Source organism: Nothoprocta perdicaria, unplaced genomic scaffold (genome assembly GCF_003342845.1).
Source record: "Nothoprocta perdicaria isolate Ctin4 unplaced genomic scaffold, notPer1 scaffold_44, whole genome shotgun sequence".
Taxonomy (NCBI): domain Eukaryota; kingdom Metazoa; phylum Chordata; class Aves; order Tinamiformes; family Tinamidae; genus Nothoprocta; species Nothoprocta perdicaria.
The window spans coordinates 4675423-4687310 of NW_020455688.1; the positions used below are offsets into that span (position 1 = coordinate 4675423).

Sequence of the window (11888 nt, forward strand, 5' to 3'; positions counted from 1 at the left end):
GGAGGATTTTTGTACTTATGGAGAGAATGGGACTATACATAGATGTTCAGTGGTAGGACCAAATGGCACACACAATTATACATGCAGTTTGTACTCCRCTAAAGGAAAAGGAATCAGCAGTGGGATTACTTTCCAGTAATGCATCATCAGGTCCTGCACCATAGCATAGGCACTCATGGGAAACTCAGGAATTTGGTCCTCAGGGCATCCAAGGATCTCTGACATGGATAAAATCCTGAAGGTACCTGTATTTTATGCTCTGTTGCACTTCACTATCTTCTTTCTAGAATAAAAGCTTTCAGATTTCTCAGGATCAGTCACCTGCTCTTTAAGCATCCRTAGGCTCAAGCAACTGTGAACTGAGAGGCTTTAACATGACATGTTGATCAGCAGAGCAGCAAGTGAGCCAAACCACACACYGTTCAAAGAAAACAAAGGCGTCTGCATTGTTCTAAGTATGAAAGCAATCTACAAAACTGAAAAAATAAATCTTTGCCTTTTTTCAGTGTGTAGGAGTTGATGTAACCTTCAAAGGTTCCTCTCTGAAGAATGTCTTAGAAAGTGGCATATAGATATAGAGAAAAATATAAAAGATAAGGAGACCCTCTGAATTAAAGTCTACTTACAGTCCATGACTTTAACATTTCTAGAGACTGAATTTGTGGCTACTGGCCCCAGTCAAGATAACCAGTAATTTTTTTCTGTCCTAGAGTTCAGACCCCCTTTCATCAATGAAATACACTGATAAACTCCTTCACTTCAAGAGCCTCCATTTAGAGGAAGACCCCAAGTTTATTATTTTTTTCCAGAAATCAGTATATCACAGAAGACAKTATGCTTCTAATACTGTATGTCCGTGATTATAAGGATGAAAGTATCCATGGCAATAAAGATAAAAATACAGGGGAAATTAGACTTCATTGACAACATAATTTCCATAACAATCATGCCTTGACAAGATCTACAGAGATAAATATCAGAGACTCCATTGCTTGTTCACCGTATTTTTAAATGAAGTCTAGAAGCAGTGAAGGGAAGGAATAGAGACTTGAAAAATTAAATAAAAATAATCAGTTATTATCAYTGTGCATTCCGAATAATAAATACTTTCATCAGATTATCAATAGGTCTGCAAAACCCTTCCAAATGTTAACCTGTCAAACTGACAGTGTCGATGCACATCTGGAATGCTTTGTTTTCTTTTTGTCTGTTTACTATGAATCACAGATATTAAAGAWGGATAAAAAAACAATTACAATAACCTGCGTCATCTCATGTCACACCAGGATTGTTTTCTGCAATGTTTTATTTCATGCTTTTTCCTGTATATTCATATATATCCCTGGAGATGAGGATTCTATTATTTCTCTTTAAAGATTATTCCATAGTCCAATAGACCTTATCATTATTAAGATTTTTTATTTATTTATTTATTTATTTTTGCTGATATTCAATCTAAACAACTCTCTTCTAATCCTCTTGTTATTATCTTGGGACAATTAATGTAATTCTTCTCCCTCCTTGGTATTTATGCACTTCAGCTCTTTAGAGATAGTTATCATGGCTCCTCTTGGTTTTGACTTAACACACATATGAGCAGAACATATAGTAAAAGTAAAAATATAAAAAATAAATTTTGAATTGAGCAGGAATCTTAGCATAGCTTGAGTTAAAAGAACTTTGGTGATYTGCAGCAGCAGATAATTTAGCACTTTATTTAGTCTGATGTTAGTGCTTTTAGCCAATGAAGCTCTGATTTTAGTGCAGTATATACATAAATAATATTTTATCTTGGATATCTTGGATTTTTCTTGGATAATACTTTCTCATTAAAAAAAAAGTTATCATTTTTAATTCAGAGTCTTCTTCTCTTGTTATTTGCCTTTCATTTCCTGTTCGCAGTAAGATAGACTAAGCACAGTGTTTGTAAAGCACTATAAACACTCTGGGAATAAAATCAGTCCTTTGGCCTCTTGTTTTGCCCCACARTTATAGCACTGGGCATCTGTAGTACGCCACAGACTACTGCTGGGGGTATATTACTGTTCAGTTTTAGTAAATCATGTTAAATCATGTTCTAAATAATGATGAATAGCTATTATATCATCCATAGACTCGGGTTAAGCAATTTGTGTGTTATATACATGCCAGATGGGATACAAAACCTGTTGGGTGACGCCACTTTATTAGTAGAAGAGAAAAGACAGCATATATAAACAGGGTTGGTGTCTGAAGGCATTGCAAGGCTTCACAGAATGTCTGTAGGTGGGATTGTTGATCAGAGGTGCAGTGATGCAATGTGAAAGATAATCAAAAAACTCTTCCTAATGATAGAACAGAGAGAACAGATAAATATAGATAAGTATGTTTTCAAATGCTGCCTAAACAGGAAGGGGGAGAGAGACTGCCCAGGAAATGAAAAATGTGGATTAAGGAGGAATCAGATGTCACCTGGGGTCAGTTCTGTGCTCTTGCGATGGCATTACATGGGTTGACTGCATGGGTTGGAAAGCAATTCCAGGATTTTAGTGTCCAGTTGATCTGATTACAGTAACAGCAATTTCTGGTATGAAATCATGTCCTGCATTCTCCACATCAGCTCAAGTGCGGGAAAAGCTTCCGTGGAGTGGATTATCAACAAGTTATGCTTTTCCTTCAGCAGTCAAAATTGTGTCAGYACTGGTCTATGGTGCAAGTGTTTCATCCTTCATTCCCAAACTCTGTTACACACTAGTACAATCATGTATGGTTAGGTCAGTTCTCTATCACACCATCAGTCCTTGCCAATCCTAGTGCATCTGAAATAGACAAGAGGAAACAAGGGTTTTTTTTTTTTTGGCTTGCACAGTGTAATGCACAGCTTCTTTACTTTAGTCCATTCCTTGCCAGGGTAAGAGCTCAAGTTAGAAACTTTGATATGGGCATTTTGGTTACTTTGTGGATTGGGTAAAAAAGACATAAAGACATGTATCTGTCAGAATACAATTCGTGTTTCATTAAGAAATCTTTCAAAACCAGATCTTAAATTTGTGGCAATACTAATATGATAATTGAAGTAAAACGCTTGTGAATGAAAACAAAAGAATCCAATCTGCTTTTCTGAGAGAACTCGCTTCTTYATGTTATATAATAATACGCATTGTACATGTTTGTCTTTTAATTTACAAGCTGGTGGCAATAGACAATAAAAACRGCATGCAGAAAAATATGCCAGGAGAAGGAAATACAAATAGGAGCAAACAACAACACCAGATCACTCTCAAGACCCTATTCTTCTGACTCCATTCAAATGGAACTCGGCTAAGGGTGTCAGACTGTGTGTCCAGAGCAGTCATACCTAACTTTTTACACCTTGCTGAGGAGCTGACATGAAAAGAGCATTTTTTTCTAGCATCTTTTTACAGCCAGTGAAGGATGGAAGCCCCCAGGGCATGACTTAGCCCACCTAAGTCATGCGTGGAGCTTCGGAACTGCTTATCTTTCTCCACTGATTTTACAGGAACTGAGGACAAGTATTTTCATTTATGTTGTTGTCTAAAAATAGATTATATGGATCTGAGCTGAAGAGTCAAATGGGCAACTCATAAAAATAATCTGGAATGGTGAAATAGTGAAATGATAAGAACAAGCAGAAATAAACATCAGGTGTCTCTTTGCAGCCTGACCTCCGAGAGACGTCCAAGCTTTTTGGGGGGATTGTTGAAGAGTGCTGGACAGGTGGACATGCTCAGGAAATCTGTGGAGTCCAATAAATAGGAGCAAGATATTATGAGTTCAAGGACAGAATTTATAGCCTGTGGTATTTAGAAAGTGATTTACATGTAGCAAAGATTTGAATTAAATAAACACAGAAGTCCCACAGCATTAAGCCCTGAATTCTTCCCAGACTGTTAATTAACATTTATTACATTCTTTTTTGAGGCAATATATTTCACTCTCAAACTAATTCTGATGAATTTTGTTATGAGGTCAAACTGAGGCACAATAGTTCTGAAGCAACTAAAATATTTCCGGCTACTTTAGTAGCATTTTATATCACTAACTCTGAGAAGTAATGAYGACCTCCTGCTACCACTCCTGTTTCATTGAGGATTGTTTTAAAGAAAAAAGAGCTACTGTTCTTGAATGCCCTGACAAGTGGCAGGTGAGTACCAATGTGGTTAGAATAAAGATGACTAAAGTCTGCTAAAGTAATAATGCTTGAAGTTCCATTTAAAAGTATTTCAAGACTTATCTGCCCAAAGGGGTGAAAAGATTCTTTTTGCTGTTATAAATTTCTCATTCTTGCTTCCCTGGAGTCTCATAGGAGTGATGGAGAACATAATACAGCAATTAGGTTCTGCAGCTAAATTCCTCAGTGGAGATGAATATTGTAGTAGGAAAAAAAAAAACAACATGTTCTATAGTTGCAAAGAAACATACAGAAATCTAGTGACAAAATCTTGTGCAGAACATAGATAATCCCTATGATGTTTTATACAAAATGTAGTAAAAGACATCCATAGAAGCCAATCAAAATTGCCTGCCAATTTCTGTTTATGAGCAACAACTTTAGAGTATTACCTCCGTGGTTCTTGACCTGTATTTGTATGAAGACGAGCCTCTTTAAATTAATATATTTTTACAGCCTTTAAAAATTATTGCCATTTATTTGTCATGTTATGCAGGTGGCAAAAGGAATTATGTTTAATTATGTAAATCAAATGTTGCAATATGGTTGATAAGGGAAGTGTCTGATACAGCAACTACTTTGAAAGTCTAACCTGATTGTTATGTCAATCATCTGACTTGTTTGTTGAGGCAGCTGAATTCATTCCACTAAGACAGACTGTCTACTTTCAATTGTCAATTCTTAAGCTGTATCTCATGGGGAAAAAAAGCCCTTTTCAAAATGTGAACCATATTTTGTATGTGACTTGATTAATTCAGATGAATGGCACCTTGGATTCTTAAGAAAAAATGAGCTCTGATTTCGACAAAACTTAATAAGATTACTGTTTCAACACACCAGTATTCTTTCATTTTCTTTCCAACTTACTACCTTCAGATGGAGAGTGGGAAAAAGGGAGAAAAATATCAAAGGAAGTAAAGCCAGATTTGTCATAATGGATTATTTTGCTTTTATTTGGGTCTTTMAAATACATATATTTAATAGATAAAATTACAGCTTTTCTTTCACCTGACCCTTTTATTTCAAGGTTATAATGCAGCATTTTCTGCATGTCATAAATAACAGCCAGTATTTTGTCAAGCACTTAACTCTAAGTAAAGGGAGAGTGGCACTGCAACAATGAAACTTTCATTTTGAAGTATCAGCTYGGTGAATACTCTTGAAGGGATTTAGAGAAGATATAGTAAAAATGCCTCTGAGTGTTTAGGCTTCACGTTAAAGTTGAAAGCATAGGATGGAATTTGATCACTCCCTCTTGTGTTTGTTAAATTCTGTATTTTATMTATGGGTATTTCTGCCTCACCATGTTTTCRTCTTAGAAATGAGATGCTTTTATGCCTGCCAATCTTAAAGGAGTGATAAGRCACCAGCTCCTCGTTAGTATAGTGGTGAGTATCCCCGCCYGTCACGCGGGAGACCGGGGTTCGATTCCCCGACGGGGAGATGTCTCTGCAAGCTTTTTTAAAAGAATCCTATGGGATAGGGCTGAAGAAGGAAGAGGGATCCAGGTGAGGTGGATTTCAAGGATCTAAGCTCAAGAGAAGTGCATCCCAATGAACAGGAAGCTGAGCAAAGGGGACAGGAGATCTACCTGCATGGATCAACAAGGACCCTGCTCCTGGGAAAGCAGGATAAGGAAGTGCAGGACGGAAGGAAGGACAGGCATTAGGAAATGGTGTGCGAGTGTGCAGGGACCTGACTCTGTGAGGGCAAAGCCAAGACTTATTTGGAAGTGAATCTGTCAAGGATTTCAARGACAGCAAGAAGGGCTTCTTTGCATAATGCATCAGCAGCAAAAGCAAGACTAGGGAGAATGTGGGCCTGCTACTGAATGGGGCAGGGCTCATCCTGATGAATGACACAGAGAAGGCAGAGATACCGAACGCTTTCTTTGCTTCAGTCTTTACTGCTAAGACCAGCCCTCAGGAATCTCTAGAGCCCGGAGACCATGGAGAAAGGAGGACTTTGGTTGAGGAGAATTGGGTTAGAGATCATTTATACAAACTGGACGAGTCTATTGTCTCCACAAGTCTATTGTCATTGATGGGATACATTCATGGGATACACTGATGGGCTACTCTCAATAATCTTTGAAAAGACATGAAAAACARGAGAGGTACCTGAGGACTGGAAGAAAGCTAATGCCATTMCAGTCTTCAGAAAGGGTAACTACAGGCCAGACAGGTAACTACAGGCCAGACAGCCTGACATCAGTGCCTGGAAAAGTGACGGACAGCTCATTCTGGATGCCATCTCTGGGCATATGAAGGATAGGAAGGTGATTATGAGTAGTGAGCATGGATTCACCAAGAGGAAGCTGTGTTTAAACAACCTGATAGTCTTCTACAATGGAATGACTAACTGAATAGAAGAGGGGAGAGCAGTGGATGTTTTCTACCTTGTCTTCAGCAAGGGTCTTTATTGGCTTCCCATAACATCCTCAAAGGCAAGCCCAGGAAGTGTTGGATAGACAAATGAGGTGGACTGACAAAGAAATGCTGTTCTGAGGGTTGTGCTCAGTGATGCAAAGCCTAGTTGGAAGCCTGTAGAGAGCAGTGCTCCCCAGAAGTCAATACTGGGATCACTATTGTTCAACTCATTCATGGGTGACCTGGATGAAGGGACAGAGTGCACACCCAGCAAATTTGCTGGTGATGCAAAACTGGAAGGAATGCCTGCTACACTTAACAGACTGGAGAGGAGAGCAGAGAAGAACCTCATGAACCTCAACAAAGGGAAGTGCTTCTACTCAGCCATGCTGAGGTTGCATCTGGAGTACAGCATCCAGCTCAGAGCTCACCAGTACAAGAAGGACATGGAGCTACTGGAGCAAGTCCAGGCTACTAAGATGATGAAGGGTCTGGAGCTTCTCTTAAACAAGGAGAGTCTGAGAGCACTGAGACTGTTCAGTCTGAAGAAGAGACGGCTGATGGGAGATCTCATCAATGCATATAAGTATGTGAAGACAGGGTGTCAAGAGGATGCGGCCGTACACTTCTCAGTAGTAGCCAGCAAGAGGACAGGAGGCAGTGGACACAAACTGAAACACAAGCAGTTTTGTCTGAACACAAAGGAAAATCTTCTTTACTATGAGGCTAGGAGAAAACTGGCTCAGGTTGCCCAGAGAGGTTGTGAAGTCTCCTGCTTGATGATACTCAGAAGTTGTCTGGACACAGTACTGGAAAATGTTCTTTAGATGAACCTGCTAGAGGAGGAGAGCTGGACTAGATGATCCCCAGGGGTCCCTTCCAACCTCAAACATTCTGTAAAGTGCCTGACTATCAAAGCATGGACAGCTGATGTATATAGAAATACAGCATCATTCTGACATAATAACAAGGATACTAGTGAAATTACCTTCTGTTTAGTGGCCATTACAGAGGTTTGATCCCAATAAGCTATCCAGTAGTATTTCTTGAGATTATTGCTCTGCATCACCTTTTCATTCATGGAAACAAAAGAGTTTGCAAAATATTCAGGTTATCCTCCCCTTCAAAGTTCTCAAGAAGCATGGTTTACTTAAAAGAGGATGCTCATGATTAGTGATTATTTTTATACTTGTCTGTTGCTGGGACTGGCGCACTTAGCTCATAAGGGAGAAGCAGCAATAGGTTTTATTGAGATCAATTGTAAATAAAACAGTGGTTTAACAAAATTTGATGGCAAGGGTTACTGCACAGAGGGCAGAAATCATCAAGGGATTTCCCTGTTGAGTCACAAGTTGCTTTCCAGACTCCTTCTCAGAGGAGTTTGGATGTGGCTGGATATCCAATCTTAGTTCCAGACTTGGCCAACCATTTATGTCTAATGAATTACATGCACAAACAGATGCAATTTAGGAAAGTTTGCATGGTTTCAGCATTCTATTAATCACTTCCCAAGGATCTGTTGAAGGTAAGGAATCTTCCATTCTCAAGAAGTAATCTTGAGAACTGTCCCTACTCAACAGATTCTGGCATGCAGCCTGCTGCCATGCAGGAGAGCTCAACAGGCTTCTGGGCTGTCCTCTATTTAGGGGATAAGATGATTGACTCATGTCATACTTGCATAGCAGTTGCATGTGAAAGGATAAGTTGGATCTTGGGCAAAGTTAGGGGGAAAAGGAGTGTTAGAGTAATACCATCATTCTGCCACATATTAGAACGTTCTAAAAAACATTAGTCTTTAGGTCCTGGATGTAGCCATATAATATACATTTTTTTTCATTTGAATAAAGTTATGCTGTTATTCCAATTTTCAGAAAGGAGAGCCTAATCAGTCTTGTTTTTTTGTGAACAAGTTGGCTTATGCATTTGTGTTCTTACAAACTTCTCTCTTGTAGACAGAGTGAGCTCTAGTACTTCTGAGGTTATCTGCTAGCTGGGCTGTGTGAAGTCAGGAAAGATTGCTGCAAAGGAAAAAGAAGAGACAATGACAATGTAAGCTGCATAGTTCAGTTCAATAGTTCATTTTTATTAGTATTGTATTTTAACATGCATTTGACTAGTCAGGCATTTCTTTTCTCAGGAAAAGGACAGAAATGGATGAGAGATTAGAAGAGATCTTCATAGAAACTGGTACATTAACATATGAATGGAAATCTAATCCATATTTTAGATCATTGAAAAAAGGAAGCAAATGCATTGGAGGATAATGGGCACCAAAAAGACCCATATGGCCTAAGAAGAAGCTAGAAATGGACAAAAAGTCCACTAAAGGTCACAATGTAAAGGAAGTTTCACTCCCCCCCAAAAAACCCTGATCTTTTAATTTCCAGTATTGTGAGAAGCATATATTCAAATTTCTACTTACTCCTAGGGAATCTCACTTCAGACAAGTCAAAAGTAAAATCCAGCTTTTCTAGTCCTATGTTAGACTCAAAAATAACTTAATGACTTAATTAAGACATTACTTAATTAAGTCATTAAATAAKTCATTAATTAAGGTTAATTAATTAGTTAATAAATTAATGACAGCAAAATTTTATCAGTTTAGGAAAGGAAAGATCTTACAAAGAAAACAGCCAATTTGGGCATTGTCAAAACTGAACTTATGTTCCTGTCAGACCCCTAAGTCAAAACTTTACATGCTTATTGAAACCTAAATCTGATTTGAACACAATCACTCCCCATTTATTTATAATAACTATAACCAAAACAGACAAGAAACCTTTCTCCCACACCAACAGTTCTTACAGTTCAGCGATGACCTATTACCACTGCAGCACAACAGAAACATCTAATAGGATTAAAATCAATATCATTGGCACTGAGAAAAGGTCATGTAGAACCTGAACACAACCAATAAGCACTCTGACTGTAAGAACACTACGTGGCTATTTGCGTATTTTGTACTGTTGCCAGTTGCTACAATATCTGAACAATATGTAGTCTCACTAAATAAAGCTCTATAGTCTAAGATCGTAGCTAAATCTCCGATTTTTCACTTTTTCAGATTTTTGAAAATTCTTCATGCAGTTGGATTTTAGGCATGTCAGGAAGGAGAAAATTATAATTTGCTTTTAAGTATTCTTTCCTGAAAAAAATACTGTAGGGCTTTTATGCATCATTTTCTTTTAATAGCCCTATTCTGGCTTTATCCTATCACTTCTGAAGTCTCTCCTAGTCAAAGTATGCTCCAGCTTGCTTCATAAGCCAACTTTCCTCAGAGAAATAGTGAAATAATCATTTCCCTGATATCCAGCTCCTCAATATATATATATATATATATATGAAATAATTTAGTAATTCAATAATAGCTGCAAAACTTTTCTTTTTTTTCTTTTTCTTTTTTTTTAAAGCATACTCTTTTAACTGGGAAGAGAATGAAAATCAAAACTAGAACCTTGTTCTTTGAAAAGGGAGTTCACTGGGAACTTTCCAGTCAGGCTGAAAATAAGAGCCTTTTTTTTTTCTGAACTCTGATTACAAACTAGATAAAATGGTAAAGGAGTCAGTGAAGATGCTTTTGTTTTACAGCAGGGAGAACTGGAGAAGCTGTGACCCTAGAGGACTGAATGTATATTAACATTTCAAGCTATAAAATAAATCTTACTCGTGGCATATGAGGCAAAATTAACATTTAAGAACTACAGCCTGTTCCTAGGTTGTTTGTTCCCAGGCTAAATTCAGCCAAGATGTATGCTGAAGTGGGAGGGGAAACTCCCTGTACCACAAGGAAGGCTCTGYGAGGGCAGGCTGCTCCCGTTCAGAAGGTGACATCTCACTCAGCTATCTAAGAAAGGCTAGTATTGAATTATTAATCCTCACACACAGATGAAGTGGCAATACACTCCGCAAATTTCTTTTTTTTTCCGCTTTTGAATAAAATGTCATATTTCTCATTTATCAGAAGAACCAGGCTGAAGTGTTTATCTGCTGAGCTTATAAGAGGAGATGGAGGGAAGGATTTTAAATAACATTTGAGGATTTACTCTAACTGTAAATCGAAACAGTGGCCATACAAAGACTAACCCCACATAAGCTAACGATACAAAAAAGGTTCAGAGTCAAGATGTCACCCCTCTGCTTAACTTCATGGATTTCCATGGCTTTACATGCATAAAACGGCAGTGTGACTCTCTGGCTGCAGCTTGCAGCATTATGATGAAGGGAATRCGTGCTTGTTAAGCATATTACAGTTCAAGATATGATGAATATTAAAAGAAGAGGAATATTCTGAAGAAAAGCAAGCTGAAGTGAGCAGCACTAGACCCTGGTACTTGGCTGCACTCTGAGCCGATGCCAAATCCACCGCAGGAGCTTCTGGGAGGCTCACAGGGATTATCAACCTGAAGGATGCTCATGGCATGACTGAAACCTGAGGCAAAACAAACACACATGAATGATTTTAAGCATATAGATAGCCCTATTAAAGAAGCAAGTACAGATCTTCTAAGCTTGATTCAGTGGCAGTGTGCATATTGAGGTTACTCATGTGCTTKAATGACTTCCTTGTGTTGAGGTCCTGAGTCTGACCAGGTCAAGAGAGAGAGTATTTTTTGTTGCTATCTCTTATCAATTTTTTCATCCAGTAGYAAGATAGCCATCTCACAAAGCTACCATATACATATACCTTATGGGAAGCCTCATCACACTAGCCAAGCACTGAGCATGTAAGTCTGCTGGAAAAGTTCCCATAGGTCATGGCAAAAAGACATTTATGGGGTTTTACTGTAAAGCTTCTCTCTGGTTGTTYTCATTGGTTTGCTGTAGAAAGAAAAAGATTTGAATCTTGACTTTACTGATTTAGCGTATTTCCTGAACTCAATTAAAAAAAAAAAAAAGTAAATAATTTAAAGCAAGTACATTTTCCCTGAATCTTTTTGTCTGTAATAACAAGTGCATTCCTTTTAGCTCTCTACAGTTTTCTGGGACTTTATATCGAAAACATGGCATTCTAGGAAGAATCTGTTAGGATCATTCTCTTATTGCAAGCTTATTTTCTACTTGTAAATATTCAGAAACGTTAGGTCTCAATTAAGTCTTTCTAGCTGGAAATTGGAATTCAGTTATGGCAATTTGTTCCTAAGCCAGGAAGTGAAYCAAACAATATTCACTGCTCCCTGCCCAGTCACAGCCTTATTAACTGACATATTTAACTGCAAAATTGATTATTTCCTCCTCCTATAGTACATTATTGTTTGAGATTCAGTCACCTTCATACTTGGTAGGTCCATATTTTCTGTTTGACTTTTTTTCTGATAGATCTTAGGTATGATTTTCTTATTAAAATGGTC

General features: G+C 38.0%; 1 non-coding gene across 1 annotated transcript; it reads left to right on the top strand.

Moving 5' to 3' along the window:
• Positions 1 to 5542: 5542 nt before the first annotated feature.
• On the top strand, positions 5543 to 5614 carry TRNAD-GUC. Its single transcript has one exon. It is a non-coding gene; the product is annotated as a tRNA-Asp (tRNA).
• The last annotated feature ends 6274 nt before the right edge of the window (positions 5615 to 11888 follow it).